Raw genomic sequence first — 12197 nt, 5'->3', positions numbered from 1 at the left:
GTATAAACATAATAACAAAATGAATAACAATTGAAGTAAACAAATACAAAGTAACGGGAGATTGAATACTGAAAATAAAAGAGATAAAATAAGAAGCATGGATTAAAAGAGATATAAGAGGTATAAAGCAAACTCATATTTATTATAATATCTTCAATAAAAAAGATGCACACAGAGCATATTTACAACAAAGGCATAAGAACTCTCACAATTTAGATTAAATTTTTTACAATCTCAAGAAAAGCTTGTAAACAACTGAGCATCAAGGCTTTGTTTATAACAAAACTTAAAAACAAAACGACAAAGTGAAAATCTTCCAGGTGCTGCTGGACTAGAGGGTCACCATAAAGTAGCCTTGTACAGTGGGTGACATCTTAACTTTATGTAGTGGATCTGACTCAACTTGGCATAGTTGAACTGCAAAAGGAAAGACTCTTAATGAAAGTATCAAACCAACGGACAGGACTTCAAGAAACGTAGCCAAGTATTCAAACGTAGAATAATTCTTTGCTTGTCTTGATATCAGACAACATTTTAAATATTCTTATCTTCTTTCTTTTCACAGGAAGAGCAAGATCAAATGACTATGGGCCACTATTGGTATCAGAGCCAAAACTTGTTATTTATATGTTTTGTGGTGTAGATTTAATTAACTTCACTATTAGATCAATATACTCTGCAAGAACTTATCACTAAGGTGGAGGGAAGTCGTCAGTGAGCCATATCGCAGTTTATCCAAGGTTAGGCATTTCTTAGGTGTAGGCAATGTTGCTGTCCATACATCACCTAGAGAACAAAGAAGTAGATAAATTCTCTTCTAATGGCAGGTTTAATTAGGTCTTTGAGTAAAAGGACTATAAGTAACAGTAGTTGTTCTCATAACAGTGATAGCTCAAGGACCATGAGGGTAAACAATATTGAAGAAGTAACATATGTAATATAGGAAAAGACTTACAAAAATGGAACATACCTAAAGTCCCGATATATGATATATATTAAAAAATGATCTATTGAATTCAGAGCGAATTACTCAATTAAGACTGTTGAAAAAACAATCTCTGATACTGATGCCAGTGCAGATTTTCAATTGCTTTTCCAAAATCAATTAGATCAACGTATGCAAAATGGTCATAATTATTTGCATGTTGGTCTAATTCAAGTAGTGGTAAAACCATTAACCAGAACAGAGTTAAATACTTCTATCCTTGAGAAATATATGACACATAAACTTTGTCAATTCCATGTTGGTTTAGTAGAGTTATTCCTTAGTGAATGACCAATTTATTTCAATTGTTTTCTAAATTTTTCTATAACGGTATCGAACCTTGGAGTCTTAAAGACTCTAATCATGAGCGTTGATACGCAAGGGTATGATATGGAATCATGATAACAAAATTTAGCTGTGATTTATAGGATTTTCATATAAGGTGATGAACGCCATTTTACCTAAAGCAAAAATTATGGATAGTAAGGGGCAAACCACTTTGTTCCAAGCTAAAATAGGAAAAGCCCATATAATGGTACCCAAAATAATAAGGTGAAATGAAGTTACTCTACCAGAAAGATAAAGATTACAAGATGCTGCTCCACCCTAACCAATTCAGAATAGAAAACCTAGTTTTATAAACCAATATGAAGATGAAGAAGTAGAAATACAATTCTCCACTAATAGGTTGGCTAGGTTGAGTGTCGGTTCTCGATTAAGCGTTGATCCTTTAAACGCACCGACACCTATTCTTTTTAGAATAAATTCATTTATAGGCTAACAATGAGATCCAATTCTTATGAGCAAGACCATGAAAGAATTCCACTTTATAAAGTTGAAAATGTAGGAGCCATTGCCCCTTTTAGAAATCATTCACTACCAGAACCACTCTGGTTAGATGTTGTTTCTAACATCTTTGTCATAACAAAGTTCAAACTTAATAAAGAATTTATTGAGTTAGACTATCTTAGTGAAGAACATACTCTAAAAAGAGAATGGTTCGAAAAAAAAAAACTTACAGTCAAGAAAGGCAAGCTTTCTTAAAGAAAACCCATTTTCAGTTTATGAAAGAAAATGAGTTTAATCCAAGGTTTTTACGAGGTATGGATGGTATGCAAAAATTGGAAATTCCTTGAATATACGTAGTGTATAAGTGTAATTGAATGTCTATTTAGAACTTATAACATTGCAGAAGGAAATGAAGAAAAGGCAATTCACCCCACAAAAGACTATTCAAGTAAATAAAAAAAATGAAACATTGCTTCCCCATACAAAGAAGTACCTAGTGTGCATAAGGATAGTCAAACGACTTCTTTACATAATGGAGTTTCTGCTGCTATACACCAGAATAATTTCACCAACCTTTTTCTCCAATTCTTATGAAGGCAAACATGTACAATTGAGAATTCTTTAAAAAGTAATGATCCTCTTAATTCTAAAAAATGGGAACCTAGGGATCCATGCTTAAGAAGTTCGACTTCTTGTTCTTCTGATGGCAAGAAGAAAGAAAAAGATAAGCCTAGCCAAAACCTATTTAAACAAACAAAACTTTCTAACTTTAAGAATTATAAGTTAGGAAAGACCCTAATTGATGATGGTAGCTTTGTAGATGCTCTGGCTAAAAGATTAATTTCAATAAAGATCTCTAAACAAGACCCTAAAGTTTTTGTGATCACTGAAACCTAATTCTCAAGTTTAGAAGAATAGTTTACTGAGACAAATGCCTAAACCATGAGTAAATAGGATAAAATTTGGTAGAAAATTTGAAAGAACAACTTTAACATAAACTATTCTCCTAGGCTAAGTGACATGGGTGATCAAGTTCAGTATAATGAAAAATCAATTGTTAAATGAAACTGTAGACATCGAAATTTCTATGAAATAAATGATCACCAAACACATTAAATTTTGGCATGTGAAGGCTTACGAGGCATGTTAGGACTTACGTAGCATATGACTTATCAAGATTGGACGAGTCATCAAGGACACATCTCAACGCTTGGAGGAAATTAATATTTGATTTTAATTTAGATTGAAAAAATTAATTGATTTAAATTAAAACAAATAGAAATGTCAAATTGGGCAAGATTGATTATTTGATTTTATTTAAATTAAATAATTGGTATATTGATTGACTGATGGAAACAAACCACGAGCCAAGCCACAAATCAAGTCCTGGTTCTTTTGTGAATTAATCAGGTTCATAATCAAGGTCAAATCCATATGTAGGCAAGCCTTGAGAAGTCTATAAATACAAGGCTCCAAGACAAAGGAAGGGGGGCCAGAAAATCATTTCAAGCCCAAACACTAAAGCTTTGAAAATCTAAAGCTCTCAAGCATCCAAATTCTCAAATTCCTGAAAACTCCCAAGAATTTAGAAAGCACTCTATGTTCTTCACCAAAACCTTTGAAGAATTAACAAGCACCACCACATGTGTCGGTTCTTCCTTCGCCACAAGCCAAATCCTTGAGGCAATCGTTCATAGAAGATTAAGTCATCGTGACCTTTAGATTAATAACCCTTACGTCACACACCTTACATTTTGGAGATCGAATAAGAGGATCAAATTGTAAAGAGATTGTAACCCTACAAATTCATTAATATAAATCATTTATTTTGTACATGTGTTCTTGTCTTATTTATCAAAGGACATTCATGTTTACAAATTTGGCACGCCCAGTGGGACAATCTCTACCTTTCGTCTCTTTCTCCGTTCAAGAAATCCAAACACACTTCGAAATCGATGGCTTCCAATAAGGGCCAAGTTGCTTTTGCAACCAAGGGAAAGAGTGTCAGCACTTTCGCTACAAGCAAAGAATTCATTGGCATCACGACCCAGAGTAAAACAAAGGCGATCGCCATTTCAAAGTTGGTGCCGCTAAGGGAACAAAGGGAACTTTAGAAGCGCAAGCCCATCATCAGCCTAGCCTTGCTGAGGGCACCAAAGGTTGCTGTTGTGGCACGCGGAGGGCGTCTAGAAGTGACGAGCAGGGATCTTTCATGTCAAAGAGTTCACGGGATTGCTCATTGTCACCGGCTTCAAACGCGGACTCAAGCACATGTTCCTACTAGGGATCACCAAAAAGCATTTGCCGCATGGAGACTTCGCCTGCACCCTCGATGTTCGTTAAAAAGTCGCATCTTTCGGTTGCTTAGGTTATAACCACCAGTGCCACCTCCATTGAAGATCAACTTGCACAGATGAAAAATGCGATCACGAAGCTGACCAGGACAGTCGAGGAGAAGGATGTGCAGATTGTTACACTTATGACCAGGTTAGAGTCATAGTATGATGAAGAAGTCGACCTTGACTTAAAGAAGAATTAACATGATGAGGAGTTTAGTGAAAGAAGGCGGGTCATGTCGACAAAGTTAGAGGGAAATAAAAGCTAGGGTCTGTGAGGATCCTTTTTGTGAGGATCTTGGGGATCTTCCAATGACATTTGTTTATCGTATATCATACGGTCATAAATCATTATAAATTTTTTTATTTAAAATTGAATTGAACAGTACTTGACGAAAACTGGCCGCATGATATACGATGAACGAATGTGATTAAATGATCCCTAGGATCCTCACACAGAGGATCTGGCAAGAATTCTCTCTAAAAAAAATAATCATAAAAATGGGAGCAAAATGATAGAATATTAAAAAAAAAGGTTCAAAAAAAAAAAAAAAAAGAAGCAAACAACGAAAAAAGAAAGAAAGAGAGAAGAATGAGAAATATGCACCAATTTGCAATAAAATATATAATATATATGTGGATGGTGATGTCTAAGTAAGGTAGGGGCCCATTTACAAATTCCATATTCATTTGGCATAGTTGTTCCAAAAGTTGAAGGGACATGATGCAAAGACTATGCACGGCTAAAGCATGGAAGTGCTGGGTGTGAAAGCATATCAACATTAGAAGGCTGAGATGCACTTTTTTGCCTTAGAGACATTTTCAGTTTGTCGATGCTTTTTCCTTTTCTTTGTTTGGAATTCCCATCAAACTCTACATTGATGCAGCGGGCAACAGTAGAATTACAGTGTGCAGCAATTATCAAGCGTGCAACGGCAGTAGCAGCACCAGCAGAGTCATAGTGGGCAGCAGTAGCAAGCAGTGGGGTTGCAGTGAATCACAGCAACGGACCTAGAACGCAACAAAAAGGAGCAAGCAATAAGAGCAGTCGTTGTTTTGTAGGGATCTCATTTCGCTACAACGTCCATTCACCGGGGCATATGTATCAGTCGCAGCTAGCAACAAGGTTGCCTCCGTTGAATCGTCAAATCATGTCCGCCATCATAGAAGTGTTACTTTAGCTTTGTGCTCACAACCAAACCATGCATTCGTCAGGGCCGGTCTTGAGTTTTTTGGTGCCCAGTGCGAAAGCTCAAAATGTGCATTTTTTTAATACGGAAACATATGTTTAAAAGAAAAAAAAAAATTAACGAGGGCTGGAACCCAGTCGAAGCTGGGGGAGGAGGGGCTAGGCCTTAATGCCCAAATTATATTACTTGAGAAAATATAAACGAGGGGGACATAGTACCTAAACCCCAACAATCAAAAGTACAATAATGTACAACCACTCATAGCAAAGCTCTTTGAAATTTCAACCTTTAGGAAATTGTCTTCTGGCATGTTTTAAAGCAAAATCATCAATTATATCATCATACTCCAAGTTTTCAATCTTATCCTTTTCAATGTATAAGATTGTTAATCCATTTAGCCTATCTTGAGTCATAGTAGTCTGCAAGTAAGATTTTAATAATTTCAATTTTGAAAAACTTTTTTCTGCAGATGCCATGGTCACAGGTACAATTAACAGTACACGATAAGCAATCAAGACATTAGGACACATGTCAGTTTCTTCTACAAAATTTGCTATTTCCATGGATATCCATGGATTATTCAAGAGAAATGCTTCTTCAGGTAACATCATTTGCAAAACCTGTAATTCGGAACATAAATTGGCTCATCTACATCCATGGTATTTCCATGTTTCAAATGTGCTTCAAGATTCATACAATTTTCTTTTAGCTCTTGATCATCCAATGAAATTAACTTTGGTGCATCAAACAAGAAGCTAAAAATATATTCAAAAGCCTTTAACTGTTCAAACCTATGTTTCAGTTGAGAAAGAACAATATCCACTATAACAAGAAAATAATATGTTCTAAATGATTCTTCAGCAAACTGTTGTTCCCTCTCATTACCATCAACTTCATCATGATGTCTTTTTCTAGGTCTATGGCGTTTAGCTTGAAAAATAAGGTCAATTTCCGAATCATGTGGAATTTCTTTACCATCACTCATGGCAGAAGCAAAACCAGTTTCTCTGTAGTTTTCAAAAAAACGTAACAAGTGCTTCCAATGCCTTTATAGCAACATCAAGATGCAAGTCTTCAAATTGTAATTTTGTGCCACCATGTTAATCTTCAACAAAATGTCATACCAAATAACCAAACTTAATACAAAATCAAAACTTGAAAGCTCTCCTGATGCTAAACATCCTACATCCCTACTTAATTGGGGATTCTCAGTAATTTCCACCAACTTAAACAAAACATTTCTGACCTAGGCTACTTGGGATTTAATTGCTTTAACACTTTCAATGTGACTTTCCCATCGAGTAGTTGATAATGACTTTAAAGTTAAACCATCAATATGTTCAAGCAAAATATTCTTACACTTTGTAGAGTTGGAAAACATCGTATATATGTATTGACATGCTCCAAAATAAGATTTTTCTTTAAGACATGAACTGGCCATATGACAAACTATTAAATTAAGACAATGAGAACTACATGACATGTAAAAGGCTCTAGGATTTATGTCTAGCAATCTTTTCTGGACACCTTGATGTTTCCCTCTCATGTTAGATCCATTATCATAACCTTGTCCCCTCATATTATCAATATCAATCAAGAGACTTTAGGACATCTTGCAACTCATTAAAAAGTCATTGTCTTGATGTATCTTCCACACTTAAAAAACCCCAAGAAATACTCACTTATATTTATTGACCTACTTGACAAGTCAATACATCTCAAAATTAAAGTCATTTGTTCCACATGACTTGCATCAGGAGTACAATCAAGCATGACAAAATAAAAATTTGGGTTCTTTTACCTTTTTAATGATTGTAGTTTTGACTTTTGAAGCTGAAGTAGCTATCAACTCATTTTGGATTTTATGGCTCAAATAGTGATGATGAATCTCTTTATTCTCAATGAGTCGAAAATGCTTTTGCATTATTGGATCAAACTCCACAATCATTTCAAGTAAACCTAAGAAGTTGCCATTAGAGTCTTCATAAGGTCTTTCATTTGTTCCACGAAATGCTAAATTATGTGTGGCAAGACATTTCACAACAACAATAATTCTAAGCATCACTTGTTTCCAATGATTTGTCTCTTTCTTGATTCGTATTTGAAATTCTTTGTTAATTGTCTAATTTTCTGTCAATCTATTTTTCAACTCAACCCAAGTTTTCAAATTAGTGAGATGCTCCTTACTCTTTTCATGTTGGTCAAGCTTCTCATCAAGATGTCTCCAATCACTAATTCCATCTTTTGCTAACTCACTTTTTGAGGCAATTGTTTTAAACAATTTACAACAAAAGCAAAAAGCTTTATCCAACTCTTTTGAGTACATGAGCCATTTCCTATCATAAATTTCACTTGTTCATAATTTTCGATCATAGTAGTATGAGGAAAATTTTCTAGATAGTTTGTCCTTAGGATAAATGAGATTAGTTTCTCGAATTAGTCCATTTTCTACAAGTCTATCATTTATGCATTAAGACCATCCAAGACTCTTGGATCATAAATGTTTAAATGGAAAATAGGTTCAAGAGATTCAATATTTTCCTCTACACCATTATGACCATCAACAACATTTAAATCCACACCACCATTTTCATGGTCTTGAGACTCATCACCAACATTTTCCTCTAAATCACCACCATTTTCACGGTCTTAAGACTCGTCATTAACATCTTTCTTCACATAACCACCAATTTCATGGTCATGAGACTCCCCAACAACATTTTGTGACTTTTTAGCAACATCATTTTCTCTCAAATTTTCAACCGACTCATTCTTTATAGAAATTTTATTTTATTTTTTATTAAGAGATCCTTTTAAACTTTCGGCAATTTCGTTATCCTTTGCCTTTTTTTTTTCCTTTTCATATTACCAGAGAGTTGTTTCCTAAAAGACATGGTTTCGATAATTTGTTCGCAAAAATTACCTACACATGATATAACAAAAATTTGCTATCAAAATTATCATTCCAACACATATTATATATTATAAAAACACTAACATCTATTATATATTATAAAAGCACTAACACATAGTCTAACATATTATAAAAATTGATAAAATTCAACCTAAAATTTGGGTTTGAAATGAAATAAAATAATTCAATTATCAAGAATTCAATTCATCAACAACAACAATTCTATACATCAATTATCATATAATTCTATGTCACTTGCAAAATTTTATATTAAATTATGAATTGATAATTCAAATTTTAAAAATTAGTTTACCTCAAAACTGAAAAGGGTTGGTGAATGCACTTACAACCAATGGTGAATGGCGTTGAGTTGAGAAGGAGGGACCTGTCTAGCTGAGCAGCAGCTTGCAGTTGCCAACTCAGGAAACAATAAATCACTCACTTGCAACCAACGGAATTGGGAGAAAAGAAAAGGGAGTCAGGGATGGGAGGCCAGTGGGGGAATTGGGGTGGGGAATCGGGAAAAGGGTGTATGTATTAGGAAGTTAGGGTTAATTAGGGACCGAGTGGTCCTTCTTATTTTTGTTTGTTTGTTTGCATTTTTTTTATTTTTTATTTTTAGGTGTTATGCCCAAAACTTGGGCCTTTCTTCATCTTTTGTCAAACTTGGGCTCTTGCCCTCCAAACCCCTATTTGGGCTCTGGACTTGGATTTTTTTTTTTTTGTGCCCCTTTCAATTTTGGGCCCTGGACAACCGTCCTGGTGGCATTGGGCCTAGGCCGGGCCTGACATTCCTTTCGTGGGGTAACCTGCAGCATAAAAAGATTAAAATAAAAAAAAGTGTTGGAAAATTTTATATTATTTTTATATATTTAATTAAGGGAATTGTTATTAACACTCCAAAAATCTCATTTTGTACTCCAAACTTTCTATAATTAGAAAGAAAAATACACTTGTGAGGAATGTAGAATTAGATTTTAAGAGTGCTGATAACACTTTCCTTAATTAATTAATTAATGAAAATTAGAAGTGATACATTTTGGTTCCAACAGAAAGAAAATAGTTCGGCGTTGCCGCATGGCTTAGCATGGAACCGATGGAATGGCATGATCGATCTTCTTCAGGACAGTGGGCTCGTGACAATGGAGATGAACGCGGTCGTACTTGCACCTTCGTACCTACATCCATCGATAAAGCAGACCAATTGGAGAAAACCACCGTGACCGTGTCAAGACGGGCTCGGTGAGCATTGTCGAGGTTCATGGAGGAAGCACAACAACTGATGGCGATGGTGACTCCAGTCTGTGCAGAGATAAAGCACGGTGCCGCGGTGCATAAATAAAAGGTCAACCCTAGTCTCACTTTATATAGGAAAAACAAATTCAAGGCTTTCTTGAGCAGGTTGCAAAATATCTAAAAAAGGAAGAAAATTGACAATCGCATTGATTATTAGATCCATTCTTGCCAATTTGGATATGGAAAATCAAAGCCAAATACCACCAGTCATGGGGATACTCTGCTTGTTTGATCATTCATGATCACAAGATTATTGGAAATTTTTTTTTGTAGAGAATAATCACATTGGTTATGTAGTCATTCTTAGTTACTTGTTTGGAGTGCAGGCCACATAGGGGAAATGTTAATAATTCCCAAATTCAGTACCCATTTTGTCTCAAATTAGTCAAAGCAATACAAGCTGCACAAATAGTTACTTGCTTGCATAGGCTATATGATCACAAAATCAGATGCTTAATACTTGCGTGGCTTCTTACCAAAAGAGATTACAAGAGTGGACCTAGCTCGCTGATTTGGTTGGAGGCATATTAAGGGAAATATGGGACTTCTTGCCATATAAAATGTTATTGGAGAAGCTGTCTAATGCTCAATTGGTCTTCCAAAAATATGCACTAATGGTCACGGTGAAGAAAGAAAGAAAGAAAATGCACTGATTGGTACTAAGATTGGTATCAACGTTTAGCATGGTATAAAAAAAAATACATTTGCCATACAAGTTTTCAAGTCGCACCACCTACATGTGCCAGTTCCTCCATCATCACGCGTCAATACTAAGGAATCCAACGACATGATATAGGCACACTGATCCAAGGGGTTCAAAATAAAAGAAGAAGGTGAGCCTAATGCTCCAATTGGGTATTTCAAATCAAGCCTAATTCTTTGCCTATATATACTAGGCACTCCTTCATAAGTGGGGAGAGGAAAAGGAAGTCCAAGCCCCGTACATCCAGAAATCTCTCAAACACCCAAACAATCGTGTCCTTCATCAAGGTTGTGGAGAATTAACAAGCACAACAAATACGTGCCAATTCATCTCACAAAGTCAAAGATCACCAGCCACGTGACATTACTCATGGCCCCAATTTGTTCAAAATCAAGCCTTGACAGCCCTTGAAGAAATCACAAGTCTAATTTAGGGACAAGTATGCGCCATCCTTGAATCAAATTTGACTCTAGAAAGCTCTATGGCCAAAACAAACACTCGTGTTCTTCATTGAGCTCGTGGAGAGTCAACAAGCACAACAAGTACACGTACCAATTCAACCACCACCAAAGTCGAAGACCACCCACCACATGAAACCATGCATGGTCCAATTCCATTCAAGATCAAGCCTCGATAGCCCGGTGAAGAAATCACAAGTCCGATTCAAGATCAAGTGTCCACCACCCTTGGATCAAGTGTGGCCCCGAAGAAAAGCAAAGCCAAAGCTTTGGAGGAAACCATAAAGCTCTTTGGCCAAAGCAAACACTCGTGTTCTTCATCAAGCTCATAGAGAATCAACAAGCACAACAAGCATGTGCCAACTCATCCACTACTAAAGCCGAAAATTACCAGCCATGTGAAACTCCTTGTGGTCCCGTTTCATTTAAGACCAAGCCTTGATGGCCCTTAAAGAAACTTCTAGCCTAATTCAAGATCAAGTCTCGACGGCCCTTGAATCGACATCTACGTTGAGGGAAGTTAAGGGACTTCAAAGCATAATGGTCAAATACATTCACTATGCGAGGGACTTCAAAACACATTCTACACGTGACATGCACATGCATACAACACGCCTTGAAGTGGGGGAATTTGTAGATATCGAAATTTCAATGAAATAAATGATCACCAAACACATCAAATTTTGGCATGCGAGGGCTTACATGGCATATAACTCATCAAGATCGGAAGAGTCATCAAGGCCACATGTCAATGATTGACGGAAATTAATATTTGATTTTAATTTAGATTAAACAAATGAGTTAATTTAAATTAAAACAAATAGAAATGTCAAATTGGGCAAGATTGATTATTTGATTTTATTTAAATTAAATAATGGGTTTATTAATTGACTGATGGAAACAAACCATTAGCCAAGCCACAAATCAAGTCCTGGTTCTTTCGTCAACTAATCAAGCTCACAATCAAGGTCAAATCCGTCTGTAGGCAAGGATTGGGAAGTCTATAAATACAAGGCTCTAAGACAAAATAAAAGGAGCCAGAAAATCATTTCAAACCCAAAATGCTAAAGCTTTGAAAATCTAAAGCTCTCAAGCATCCAAATTCTCAAATTCCCGAAGACTCCCAAGAATTTAGAAAGCACTCTATGTTCTTCGTTGAAGCCTTTGAAGAATCAACAAGCACCACCACACGTGCCAATTCTTCCTTCGCTACAAGTCAAATCCTTGAGCCAATTGTTTATCCAAGATCAAGTCATCGTGACCCTTAGATCAACAACCCTTACATCACACATCTTACATTTTGGAGATCTAATCGGAGGATCAAGTTGTAAAGAGATTGTTACCCTACAAATTCATTAATACAAATAATTTATTTTGTACACGTGTTCTTGTCTCATTTGTCATAGGAAATTCGTGTTTACAGGAGCATTGATGGACAAACAAAATATCAGATAGTTAATACCATGAGGCATGTGATGATGTTCTCATCTGCGACTAAGTTGAATGAAAATTCTAATAGAGGGATT

The sequence above is a fragment of a genome, unplaced genomic scaffold (assembly GCF_019419815.1).
Source record: "Pyrus x bretschneideri cultivar Hongxiangsu unplaced genomic scaffold, Pyrus_bretschneideri_v1 Contig17, whole genome shotgun sequence".
In the NCBI taxonomy this organism is placed as follows: Eukaryota; Viridiplantae; Streptophyta; class Magnoliopsida; order Rosales; family Rosaceae; genus Pyrus; species Pyrus x bretschneideri.
The sequence above is the reverse complement of the archived record's forward strand: the minus strand, read 5'-3'. Positions refer to the sequence as shown.